The sequence below is a fragment of the Elephas maximus genome, chromosome 26 (genome assembly GCF_024166365.1).
Source record: "Elephas maximus indicus isolate mEleMax1 chromosome 26, mEleMax1 primary haplotype, whole genome shotgun sequence".
In the NCBI taxonomy this organism is placed as follows: domain Eukaryota; kingdom Metazoa; phylum Chordata; class Mammalia; order Proboscidea; family Elephantidae; genus Elephas; species Elephas maximus.
Window position 1 is genome coordinate 38476909 of NC_064844.1, and position 13858 is coordinate 38490766.

The 13858-nt window shown below is 39.1% G+C and overlaps 1 protein-coding gene across 3 annotated transcripts in view; it reads left to right on the forward strand.

The window, feature by feature from the left end:
• PIK3CB (phosphatidylinositol-4,5-bisphosphate 3-kinase catalytic subunit beta) overlaps window positions 1-13858 on the forward strand; it is a 209748-nt gene that overhangs the window by 23826 nt on the left and 172064 nt on the right. For 2 of the 3 annotated variants that reach the window (XM_049870195.1, XM_049870194.1), the window contains exon 2: window positions 8663-8769. The exons of the other annotated variant lie outside the window; for it this stretch is intronic. The gene's annotated coding sequence lies outside the window, so the exon portion shown is untranslated. The remainder of the gene's footprint in view (window positions 1-8662; window positions 8770-13858) is intronic. 3 annotated transcript variants of the gene reach the window in all.

The window sequence follows — 13858 nt, forward strand, 5'->3', positions numbered from 1 at the left end:
TCATAAAATTCACCCATTCTTCATCAGGTATATGATTTGCAAATATGTTTTCACATCCTGTGGTTGTCTTTTTGCATTTTTACTTTACAAGACAAAAGTTTTCAGTTTTGATATACAGGTAGTCCCCAGATTCTGAACAAGTTTTGTTCTAAGTCTGTCTTTAAGTCGAATTTGTATTTAAGTCAGAACAGTTAGGTATGGTTCGTATCTAACATCACTTAGTCAGATGTTGGACTTAGTATATAGCATACAGTGTACCGTTCTATGCATCAAAAAATTAAACATTTCCAGATAAACTAAAACATCGTTAACATAGTAATATAGTGATAATAATAATAATGTTTTGATGGGCACCTATTTGTTATTACAAACCATTGTATTTATCTCAAATTTTTAATATAATAGGCTTTACGGGGGTTGGTTCATAGTTGTGGGCTGTACATAAGTCAGACGTTTGTAACCCAGGGACTCCCAATTTATCGATCTTTCCATTTGTCATTTGTGCTTTGGCATCAGATCTAAGAAACCATTCCCGGATCCAAAATCCATGAAGATTTACTTCTGTGTTTTCTTCCATGAGTTTTATAGTTTTAGCTTTTACAGTTAGGTCCATTTTGAATTAATTTTGTATGTGCGGTGTAAGGAAGGGGTCCAGCTTCATTCATTTGTATGTGGATATCCAGTTGTCCCAACATCATTTGTTAAGACTGATTTTCCCCCACTGAATTGACTTGCCACCCTTGTTGAAAGTCAGTTGATCGTAAAGATAAGTTCTGTTCCATTGATCTATAGGTCATGTTCTATTTTTCATTTTTACCTTAGGCTATAATGAGGAAACTCAAGGTCTAGGTAGACTCACTTTAAAGACATTGCCAGTGACGGAGGGGGGTGGGGGGAAGGGCCCTTGAAGGGAGAAAGATCATCAGAGCAACAAAATGGTGCTTTCTAATAGAAGCAAAGATGGTGAGACTTTGTTGCACATGCTTTGGACATGTTATTGGGAGGGACCAGTCCCTGGAGAAAGACATGATGCTTGGTTAAGTAGAAGGTCAGCAAAAAAGAGGAAGACTTCCAATGAGATGGATTGACACAGTGGCTGTGAAAATGGGCTCAAACACAGCAACAATTATGAGGATGGTGTAGGACCAGGCAGTGTGTGACATATGGTCGCTATGAGTTGGAACTGACCTAACAACAACAAAATTGAAGCAGGAAAAACTTAATGGTTGACTTAAGTTAGGGCGCTAGTGACAGTCTTCAAACTGACATGCACCCATTTGCTCACTCAGTTACAACTTTGGATATTGGTAATTTTATCCTATAAAATAAAAATATACGGTTGCAGCAGTACATCGACAGGGAACTGCCAGAAATTCAGTTCGGATTCAGAAGAGGATGTGGAACGAGGAATATCATTGCTGATGTCAGATTAATCTTGGCTGAAAGCAGAGAATACCAGAAAGATGTTTACCTATGTTTTATTTACTATGCAAAGGCATTTGACTGTGTGGATCATAACAAATTATGAATAGTATTGTGAAGAATGGGAATTCCGAAACAATTGTGCTCATACAGAACCTGTACATAGACCATGGAGCAGTAGTTGGCACAAAACAAGGGGACACTGAGCGGTTTAAAATCAGGAAAGGTATGCGTCAGTTTTGTATCCTTTTACCATTGTTTATTCAGTTGGTGTGCTGGGCAAATAATCTGAGAAGCTGGACTATATGAAGAAGAATGTGGCACCGGGATTGAAAGAAGGCTCATTCACAGCCTGTGATGTGCAGATGACACAACCTTGCTTGCTGAAAGTGAATAGGACTTGAGGCACTTACTGATGAAGATCAAACACCACAGGATTCAGTATGGTTTACACCTCAACATAAAGAAAGCTAAAATCCTCAAAACTGGACCAATAAGCAACGTCATGATAAAGAGGAAATATTGAAGTTGTCAAGAATTTCATTTTACTTGGATCCACAGTCAGTACCCATGGAAGCAGTAGTCAAGAAATCAAATAACATATTGCATTAGACAAATCTGTTCCAAAAGATCTCTTTTTAACACTGTATTGTTAAAAAGCAAAAATGTCACTTTGACGACTAAGGCACGCCTGCCCTAAGCTATGGTATTTCAGTCACCTCATATGCATGCAAAAGATGGACAATGAATTCGGAAGACTGAAGAAGAATTGACGCCTTTGAATTGTAGTGTTGGTGAAGAATATTGAATATATCATGGACTATGTTGGAAGAAGTATAGCCAGAATCTTCCTCAGAAGCAAGGATGGTAAGACTTCATATGATGTACTTTGGATATGTTATTGGGAGTGATCAGTCCCTGGAGGACATTATGCTTGGTAAGGTAGAGGGTGATCGAAAAAGAGGAAGACCCTCAATGAAGTGAATTGTCACAGTGGCTGCAACAATAGGCTCAAACATAGCAACAATTGTGAGGATGGTGCAGGACCAAGCAGTGTTTCATTCTGTTGTACATAGGGTCGCTATGAGTTGGAACCAACTCGATGGCACCTAGCAACAACAACAATAATTTTATCCATCTAATGTAGTGTTGTGGCTGTGGCATGACTAAGGACACAGAATGAATGTAAAATGGGAGGCTCTGAATCAGAAGCCATAGCTCCAAATGAGCCAGTGTTCATAGTCTAGTGACCACTTCATGTCTCTCCACTATCATGTTCTTCTAATTTTGCAAACCGTATGTGTGTGTGTGTGTATATATATATGTATATATATTTAAAAAACAGTTGCAGTGAGGTTGATTCTTGTGGTGTGGTACAAATGGCTAACCCACTTGGCTGTTAACTGAAAGCTAGGAAGAAAGGCCTCCTTCTGAAAAATCAGCCATTGAAAACCCTACAGAGCACATTCTACTCTGACACTCATAGGGTTGCCATGAGTCAGAATCAACTCCATGGCAACTATTTATATATATTTAGAATGTATGTTCTAAAAGACTGTAAATAGCTCTGACTAGTCTCCTGAGTTATGCTAGAACCTGGTATAGGCACAATGCAGTTTATTCATCCTTGATACAAATAACTCGAAGTTACTCATTCACATGTAGATTATTGTTATATTTAAAATGTTAGTCTTGCTATATCACTTCATTAGATTGTTACGGGCACCGATTTTACTTGCTTTTTTAACCTGTCATCTCCCTGTGGATGTAATCCTATTTGGAAATAGGGTTTTCTTTGTTATGTTAATGAGGCCATGTCAGTTTACCAGTAGAGATTAGTTAAGTAAATTATCCATTAACCTGAAATGCAGAACATTACTTGATTAAATTTTGGCAGCAGCACAAAGATTAACTATAAGGGTTTGGGGTCCAGACTTCTGGTGCCTATGCAGTTGCTGCTCATCCCAGCACCCTGTCCCTCAGACCAGCCCTATGCCACCTTCCTGTACCAGCTCAAGTGACATTTTTTCTAGAGCCCTTCCTGATCCCAAAAGGTGCATTCTCATGGGATCCTACTGTGGCTTGTATGTATCTCAGCTTATTACAGTATATAATGAATACTGATTTGCTTGTCTTCCAGACTGTACTGTGGATCCCTCAGGACAGGGAATGAGACATATTCATATTTATATTCCAAGTACCTAGTAAAGTGCCTTCAAATATGGTAGGTAATCACTGCATGAATTAAAGAAACTATACATACAGGCTGCTAACCAGGAGGTTGGCAGTTCAAATCTGCCAGGCGCTCCTTGGAAACTCTATGGTGCAGTTCTACTCTGTCCTATAGGGTTGCTATGAGTCGCATTCGACTCGATGGTAGTGGGTTTGGTTTTGGTTTTTGGTTACACATACAGGCAGTGCCCTGGTGGCATAGTGGTTAAGAGCTTGGCTGCTAACCAGAAAAGGTCAGCAGTTCAAATCCACCAGCCGCTCCTTGAAAACTATGGGGCAGTTCTACTCCATCCTGTAGGGTCACTATGAGTCAGAATTGACGTAATGGCATACAATAACAACAACAAACACATTATGACTGTGGCTGAAGTCCCACTTAATGCTCCGTTTAGACTGAAAGGCATTTTACTTCTTTCAGTCTCACTCTTGAAGGAAATAACATCTACAAGTCATCCTTTTACTTAGTGAAATATATCAATGCCTCTGATGTAAAATTTTCACGTGCGTATGAAACAACTGGAAATATTAAGAACACATCTGAATCACTTCAGAAGTGTGAGTCTTGAGTAAAACTAAGTAATGTATATCCATGAAAAGGGAGTTCAGGTGATAAATTTTATTTTTTATTTAGGTGAAAGTTTACGGCTCAAGTTAATTTCTCATTCAAAAATTTATACACATATTGTTTTATGACATTGGTTGCAATTTCCACAATGTGACAGCATACTCTCCCTTTTTACCCCTGGTTCCCTGTGTCCATTTGTCCAGTTTCCATCCCTTCCTGCTTTCTTGTCCTGCTTTTGGGCAGGCGCTGACCATTTGGTCTTGTATATTTGATTGAACTAAGAAGGACATTACTCATGTGTGTGATTTTTTGTTTTATAAAATAAATAGGCCTGTCTAATCTTTCTCGAAAAGTGGGCTTCGGGAATTGTTTCACTTCTGGGTAAGCAGAGTGTGCGGGTGCCATGGTTTTGGAGGTTCCTGCAGCCTCTGTCAAACTAGTAAGTCTGGTCTTTTTATGGGAATTTGAATTCTTTTCTACATTTTTCTCCTGCTCTGTCTGGGACTTGCTATTGTGATCCCTGTCAGGGTGGTCATTGGTGGTAGCCAGGCACCATCTTGTTCTTCTGGTCTCAGGCTGGTGGAGTCTCTGGTTTATGTGGTCCTTTAGTCTCATGGACTAATATTTTCCTAGTGTCTTTGGTTTTCTTCATTCTCCTTTGCTCCAGGTGGGATGGGACCCATGTGATAAATTTGAGATGAAGACACATGGTCAAATGTAGAAAACAGGATAACATATATTTATAAATACATATAAATATATTTTAATACTTTTTTATTAATGGGAAAATTGAGAATTATTGAAGTGTCCCAAGCTCTAGCCTCATTATTCTTCTCTTTGCTGTACATACATTTTCCCTAGGAATTCTTTTCCAACCCTTGATGTCAAATAAGACCAAATAGTCTCACTTCTAGGAATTAACCCTAAAGATAAACTTATAACAATACAAAAATACTTTTACACGAGGTCATTCGTTGTCAAATTTTTGTAATTGCAAAATCGTTGGAAACTACCTGTCTTAGTTATCTGGATCTGCTACAACAGAAATACCACAAGTGGGTGGCTTTAACAAACAGAAAATTTATCCTTTCACAGTTTAGGAGGCTAGAAGTCTGAATTCAGCATACCAGCTCCAGGGGAAGGCTTTCTCTATTGGCTCTGGGAGAAGGTCCCTGTCATCAATCTTTCCCTGGTCCGGGAGCTGCTCAGCGCAGGGACACCAGGGCCATAGGACTCATTGCGTTCCTGGTGCCTCTTTCTTGGTGGTAATGAGGTCCCTCTTCTCTCTGCTTGCTTAACTTTTATATGTCAAAAGAGGTTGATGCAAGATACAACCTAATCCTTTAGATTGTGTCCTGCTTTGTTAACATAACTGCCTCTAATCCTGCCTCATTAACATCATAGAGGTTAGGATTTATAACATCTGGGAAATTATCTCAGATTACAACATGATGGACAACCACACAATCCGGGGAATAATGGCCTAGCCAAGTTGACACACGTTTTGGGGGACACAGTTCAATCCATAACAAAACTAAATGCCTGTAGACAGTGGTACCTCTACACACAAAAAGCATAAGGAAGATCTCTGTGAACTGATAATCCTGGAACTATATTAAAGATAGAGTTAGGTTTCTCACTGTGGGGAAGTAAGTTACAAATATGGCTAGACTGAATACTGTGGTGTTGAATTGGAATCTGAGATACCAGTGTTAATTCTTAGTATGTAAGTATGTATGTATATAACCCATTGCTGTTGAGTCAATTCCAACACATAGCGACCCTATAGGACAGAGTAGAACTGCCTCATAGAGTTTCTAAGGAGCAGCTCGTGGATTCAAACTGCCGACCTTTTGATTAGCAGCTTGAGATCTTAACCACTGTGCCACCAGGGCTCCATGTATGTATGTATATGTATATAGATAGACACAGAAATATAGATGTGTGTGTGAATGGGTAAACATGCATGCATGTATTTTCTAGCTCTGTCCACTGTTCCTTGTAATTCTCCAACAGAAAATAGAAGAGCTACTGAGTTCCTGAATTTGGAGAGCAGTATTTGGAGGAAGGTTCACGGTTAACTCTGAAGAACTTAAGGGGCACCGTTAAAGTTTGTTTTTCTCCTTGGTTCCCAATTTTCCCTAATATTTGATAATAAAAAAAAAATTTTTATTGTACTTTAGATGAAGGTTTACAGAGCAAACTAGTTTCTCATTAAGCAATTAATATACATATTGTTTTGGGACATTGGTTACCAACCCCATAACTTGGGTTCCCCATTACCACCTTTCCTGTCCCCTCCTGCCTTCTCATCCTTGTCCCTGGGCTGCTGTGCCCATTTAGTCTCATTTTGTTTTATGGGCCTGTCTAATCTTTGGCTGAAGGGTGAACCTCAGGAGTGACTTCATTAGTGAGTTGTAAGGATATCTGGGGCCATCTCAGGGTTTCTCCATTCTCTGTCAGCCCAGTAAGTCTGGTCTTTCTGTGTGTGTGTGTGTGTGAGTTAAAATTTTGTTCTACATTTTTCTCCAGCTCTGTCCGGGACCCTCTATTGTGATCCCTGTCAGAGCAGTTGGTGGTGGTAGCCACCTAGTTGTGCTGGACTCAGTCTGGTGGAGGCTGTGGTAGTTGTGGTCCATTAGTACTCTGGACTAATCTTTCCCTTGTTGTCTTTGGTTTTCTTCATTCTCCCTTGCTGTAGACAGGCTGAGGTCAGTGGAGTATCTTAGATGGCTGCTCACAAGCTTTTAAGACCCTAGATGCTACTCACCAAAGTAGAATATAGAACATTTTCTTTATGAACTGTGTTATACCAGTTGAGCTAGATGTTCCCTGAGACCATGGTCTCCATAGCCCTCAGCCCAGTAATTTGATCCCTCAGGGAGTTTGGATGTGTCTGTGGAGCTTCCATGAGCTTGCCTTGGACAAGTTGTGCTGGCTTCCCCATACAATATTTGTACTTTTGTCATTGACTTCTTTCACTCAGCGTAATGCCCTCCAGATTCATCCATGTTGTGAGATGCTTCACAGATTCATCATTGTTCTTTATCGTTGCGTACTACTGCATTGTGTGTATAACGCCATAGTTCGTTTATCCGTTCATCTGTTGATGGGCATCTTTTTGCTATTGTGAACAATGCTGAATGAATATGGGTGTACATATTTCTGTTCGTGTGATGGCTCTTATTTTTGTAGCATATATTCCTAAGAGTGAATACTTGATAAAATTTGAAACCCCTTCCAAATTATAAATACTTGTTCTGCAGTTCTTACAGTATGTGAATAACTGATCATTCTATTCTGCTCCCTTTTCCTTGGGCCCCAGTAAAGTCCATATAAATTAGTGGCAGTATTTGAGACTACTACATAAAGAAATATATCATTCTTATAGCTATACTTGCATCTGAGAAAAATCACATATACACATATTTTTTGGGGGGGATATACAATTCAGTCTGTAACAAGTGGTGATTTATAGCTTTCATGGCATCATTCTATATATTTCGTGTGTGTCAAATAGTACATTAAAGAAGAAAAGGGTTGGAGGATGAAATAAACTACCCATGGTTAGCAGCTTGTGACGTAGTTTGAAAAACTGAGAAGTAGAAAGAAAATGGCATAATATAGAAGGGATGTTTTGAGAAAGAGGAGGTGACCTAAATGAGAGAATTTAGAATGATGAGGACCGATAGGAAACTGGTCATTACCTTGTAACCTTGGGCAAGTGCATTTGGCCCCCTGGGTTCTTAGCTATAGAAGAGGTAGTTCTACAGGATGTCCTCTCAAGTCCTTTCCAGCTCTAATATCCTGTAATTTTAATATCGTGGTTCATGTGTGCATTAGTTTCCTTGGGTTGTTGTGACAAAAGACCACAAACTCGGTGGCGTAAGACAACAGGAATTTGTTGTCTCACAGTTCCGAAGACTAGAATTCTGAAAGCACGTTGTCTGCAGGACTGTGCTCTCTGAAGACTCTAGGAAATCCTTACTTGCCACTTCCAAGCTTCTAGTGATTCCCAGCAATTCTTGGTGTTCTTTGGCTTGTAGATGTATCACTTCAGTCTCCACCTCCATCTTCACTTGGCTGTCTTCCCTTTGTGTCTGTCTCTTCTTTTTTTTTTAAGGACAGCAGTCATAATGAATTAGGGCCTATCCTATTCCAGTAGGAGCTCATGTGAACTTAACTAATTATATCTGCAAAGACTCTGTTTCCAAATAAATTTACATTCACAGGTACCAGGGGTCAGGACTTCAGCATGTCTTTCGAGGGACACAACCCATAACAATGTGTTTTCTATATATTTTTCCATATTTAAAAATATATACAGTTTTTTATATATACAGTTATAAGCAATTAAATATTGTACAAGTCATAAAATTTATGTGATTATTTTAATTTAGCTCATTTAGATTAATGTCTTAATATTTTCAAACTTTTTTGTAGTGTGTCTTCTAGCCTGAAAAAGTCTTCCATGAAAACTTCACTTTTTAAAAATAAGTGATGTCATCTGGTTTCCTAAAAGACTGAAATATGAAGGCCGTCGTTTTGAGGTAAGTATTCCATTTCATGTTTTTAGTTATTTACATTATTTTCCCAAATTTAAATGTAGCAGAAAAATATGAATATTGGTTATTTCAGAGATTCTTAATCTTTTAATTAACCTGTGTGTGGGGGAAAGAAAGAAAATTCTAGGCCTTGGTTTAAGGTAGTCTGGTGTTCAGGATTATGTTTACCACAAGGAACAGAGTTTCTTGAAGGAGAGAGGAGGGGTCAGTAGGGTTGAAAGCTTTTTAGAGAGGTTAGTTGTAAACTCAAGAAACATTTTTGGATTTGATAGTTAGGAAGTCATTTGGCAGAGTAAATTTTGGAGGTAATTTGGCAGGGAATGTGGAAAAAAGAAGTCACAAATGAATCTGGCATTTTGCGTTCTGGTGGCTCGAAGTGTGACGGTGCCATGAACCATAGGAAGGACTGATATTAGGGGGATTGTGGGTGCGACTGTAACATGATGAATTCTGTTAGAGATACTGTGATTTTTGAGGTACAGGTAGGACTTTTAGAACATCTCCATAGTTGTGTAAATATGAAACTGAAACTTAAAAAGATAATTCAGGGTCTGAAGATAGGGATTTTGGAGTAATTCACATAGAGATTGTAGCAGAGTATTAAGAGAAAAAGGCAAAGCACAGAATTTAGGAAATGCCTTTTTTAAATGAGTGGCTGTTAAAAAGAATCACTAAAGGAAAAATAAGAAAGGGAGATCAGGATAATGTAGTGTCTTTCTCTGAAGTACGCTGAAGAGTTTCAAGGAGAGGCTCTTTAGACAGTGATGATGCTGTAGAACGATCAGAGATTCTGGTACTGTAGAAGAGGTCGTTGAATTTTGATTATTAAGAGGTTACTGACAACTGAGAGAAAAGACTGAGTTGACAAGACGAATTACAAGAGGTGTGTGTTTGTAAATGGTTTTACAAAAATATATAGCATGAAGAATAAAAAAATGTTTCTCAAGAAGTTCAACTGTGCAGGAAGCGAGACAGTGATCGTTTCGAGGACATAGCCACAGGGGCGAAGATATTTTAAACTGGCAGGCAGTATATTTTAGGTAAAAGGGAGTGATCCATTAGAGTAGTTTAAATATGTGATTAGGTTAAAATTAGATAGAATGGTTAGTTGTTCTGAGGAAGTAAGAATGTTTAAGATCAAGGTCATGGGCAAAGGACTTAAAAGAGAGTAGTCACCTTTCTGTTTAGATACTAGAAGAATGGAATAGAGGGTGAATCAAGACACAAAGGAATTTTTAGGCAAAAAGGAAGAAAATTGTAAGATTTCTTATTGTACCTTTTAAAAAAAATAAAGTAGGAATTGAAATAAGCCATTAGGCATCCCTAGGTGGCTCATTTGGTTTGCGATCGATCACCTCCAAACCTAAAGGTTGGCAGTTTGAACGCATCCAGTGGTGCTGTGGGAGAAAGTCCTGAGGATTTGTTTCCATAAAGACTACAGCCAAGAAAACTCTGTGGAGTCAGAATCAATTCAATGGCAATAGGGTTGTTTTTTTTTTAAAAACTAGATATATAGTTAATCAGTGTATATAACTAGACATATAGTTATATATAGATATATAATCAGTAATCGGGTTGGGATCCTGGAAGAAGAAACATTTAGGAAAAATATTGTAGAGCGATTACTAAATTTACTAAATGTTTATTGCACACCAGCTTTGTGGCAGACACTGTTGTAGACAAGATCACTGCTCTTATTGAGCTAATCATTGAAGGGAACAAGAAAAAATACCAAATAGTGATGTGATATGAAGAGAATGAAAATAGAGTAGTTGATAGAGAGTGACTGGTTGGCTACTTCTGAGGAAGTCACGTTAAGGTAATATGTGAATGAGAAGAATGCAGCCACTTGAAAATCAAGCTAGTGTAACAAATTCAAGATGGAAATGAACTTGATATATTTGAGGAATAAAAAGAAGATCAGTGCACCTGGAACAAGGTAGGCGAGGAGCATAGTGTCATAATGCAAGGCTGAAGAAGTAGGTAGGGTCACACTGTAGGTACCTAGCCATGGTTAGGAGTTTGGACTAAAGGAGCTCTTGGGAGCTTTTAAGCATAAAAATGTCATGATATGATATTTAAAAAAAAAAAAGAAAACCAAACCTGTTGCCGTTGATTCAATTCCGACTCACAGCAACCCTGTAGGACAGAGTAGAACTGCCCCATAGAATTTCCAAGGAGTGCCTGGTGGATTACATCTGCCGACCTTTTGGTTAGCAGCCGTAGCACTTAACCACTACCCCACCAGGGTTTCCCTGATACGATACATGTTTTAAAAATTCCCCTGGTTGCTTTATAGAAAATGGATTTTATGAGGTAGAGGGGAAGACGGGAGGTCAGCTAAGAGGCTGCTGTAATTGATCAGGCCAGAGATGATGTTAAAGAAACTTAATGTAATCACCAGGACACAGTAGAAAAGATGGCTGAGCAAAAGTAAAGAAAGACCAATTTCAGAAGCTAGCGTGACTTGGCAGGCAGTGTAAATTTAGCTAGCAAGACCTTTTAGGTGGAAATGAGACGTTTGACATTGGTGGTTAAAATACTGTTTATGGGATGTAGGCTCGATGGACGGACTATGCCAAGGGACTGGAGGTCATGACTGATTTAATACATATTTATTGAGGATCTACTAAAATACCAAGAACTGTGTTAGGTGCTAGGGTGAAAGAGAGAACAATAGCAGCCCCTTTTCTTATGGAGTTGATATTTTAGTGAGGGTGGGGATGATAATAAATATATAATGTGTTGGATGGTGATGAGTGCTATTAAGAAAAATGATATCAGGGAAAGGTAAACATTTAAGGGGAAGGGTAGGCTTGCTCTTTTACATGGTGTGGTCAGAGGAGCACTCTCTGATAAGGAGCGTTCTGGTTGTACTTCCAAGACAAATTTCTTCATTCTTTTGGTATATTCCATATTCTTCGCCAACACAATTCAAGGACGTCAATTCTTCTTCCATCTTCCTTATTCATTGTCCAGCTTTCACATGCATGTGATGCGATTGAAAATACCATGGTCAGGCGCACCTTAGTCTTCAAGGTAACATCTTTGTTTTTCAACACTTTAAAGAGGTCCTTTGCAGCAGATTTGCTCAATGCAATGTCTTTTCATTTCTTGACTGCTGCTTCCATGGGTGTTGACTGTGGATCCAAGTAAAAGGAAATCCTTGGCAACTTCCGTCTTTTCTCCATTTATCATAATGTGGTTTATTGGTCCAATTGTGAGGATTTTTGTTTATGTTGAGGTGTAATCCATACTGAAGGCTGTGGTTTTTGAACTTCATCAGTGAGTGCTTCAAGTCCTCTTCACTTTCAGGAAGCAAGGTTGTGTCATCTGCATAACACAGGTTGTTAATGAGTCTCCCTCCAATCCTGATGCCCTGTTCTTCTTCACATAGTCCAGCTTCTCTGATTATTTGCTGAGTGTACAGATTGAACACCTTTCCTGACTTTAAACCATGCAGTATCCCCTTGGTCTATCCAAACAACTGCCTCTTGATCTATGTACAGGTTCCTCATGAGTGCAGTTAATGTTCTGGAATTCCCATTCTTCGTAATGTTATCCATAATTTGTTATGATCCACACAGTCGAATACCTTTGCATAGTCAACAAAACACAGGTAAACATCCTTCTGGTATTCTCTGCTTTCAGCCAGGATCTGTCTGACATCAGCAATGATATCCCTGGATCCATGCCCTCTTCTGAATCCGGCCTGAATTTCTGGCAGTTCCCTGTCTATACACTGCTGCAGCTGCTTTTGAATGATCTTTACCAAAATTTTGCTTGCATGTGATAGTAATGATATTGTTTGATAATTTTCACATTTGGTTGGGTCACCTTTCTTGGGAATAGCCATAAATATGGATCTCTTCCGGTCAGTCTTCCAAGTTTCTTGGCATAGACAAGTGAGCACTTCCAGCACTGCATCTGTTTGTTGAAACATCTCAGTTGGTAGTCCGTCAATTCCTAGAGCCTTATTTTTCGCCAGTGCCTTAAGTGCAGCTTGGACTTCTTCCCTCAGTACCATTGGTTCTTGATCATATGCTGCCTTTTGAAATTGTTGAACATTGACTAATTCTTTTTGGTATAATGACTCTGTGTATTCCTTTCATCTACTTTTGATGCTTTGTGCGTTGTTTAATATTTTCCCCATAGAATCCTTCACAATGGCAACTTGAGGCTTGAATTTTTTTTTTTCAGTTCTTTCAGCTTGAGAAATGCCGAGGATGTTCTTCCCTTTTGGTTTTCTATCTCCAACTCTTTGCACATGTCGTTATAATACTTTGTCTCCTCGAGCTGCCCTTTGAAATCTTCAGTTCTTTTACTTCATCCTTTCTTCCTTTTGTTTTAGCTGCTCGATGTTCAAGAGCAAGTTTCAGAATCTCCTCTGACATCCATCTTGGCCTTTTCTTTCTTTCCTGTCTTTTCAGTGACCTCTTGTTTTCTTCATGTATAATGTCCTTGATGTCATTCCACAACTCATCTGGTCTTTAGTCATTAGTGTTCAATGTGTCAAGTCTATTCTTGAGATGGTCTCTAAATCTCCCATGTGTCTGTCAGTTTGTCTTACTATGGGGGTTTGTGTGTTGCTGTGATGCTGGAAGCTTTGTAACTGATATTCAGATAACCAGCAGGGTCACCCACGGAGGACAGGTTTCAGCCGAGCTTCCAGACTAAGACAGTCTGGGAAAAGGACCTGGCAGTGTACTTCTGAAAAGAATCAGCCGTGAAAACCTTATGAGTAGCAGTGGAGCGTTATCTGATACAGCACTGGAAGATGAGCCCCTTGGGTTGGAAGGTACTCAAAAGACGACTGGGGAAGAGCTGCCTCCTCAAAGTAGAGTTGATCTTAATGACATGGATGGAGTAATGCTTTCGGGACCTTCATTTGCTGATGTGGCATGACTCAAAATGAGAAGAAACAGCTGCAAACATCCGTTAATCATCAGAACCCAGAATATACCAAGTATGAATCTAGGAAAGTTGGAAATTGTCAGAAATGAAATGGAACACATAAACATTGATATCCTAGGCATTAGCGAGCTGAAATGGACTGATAGTGGCCTTGTTGAAT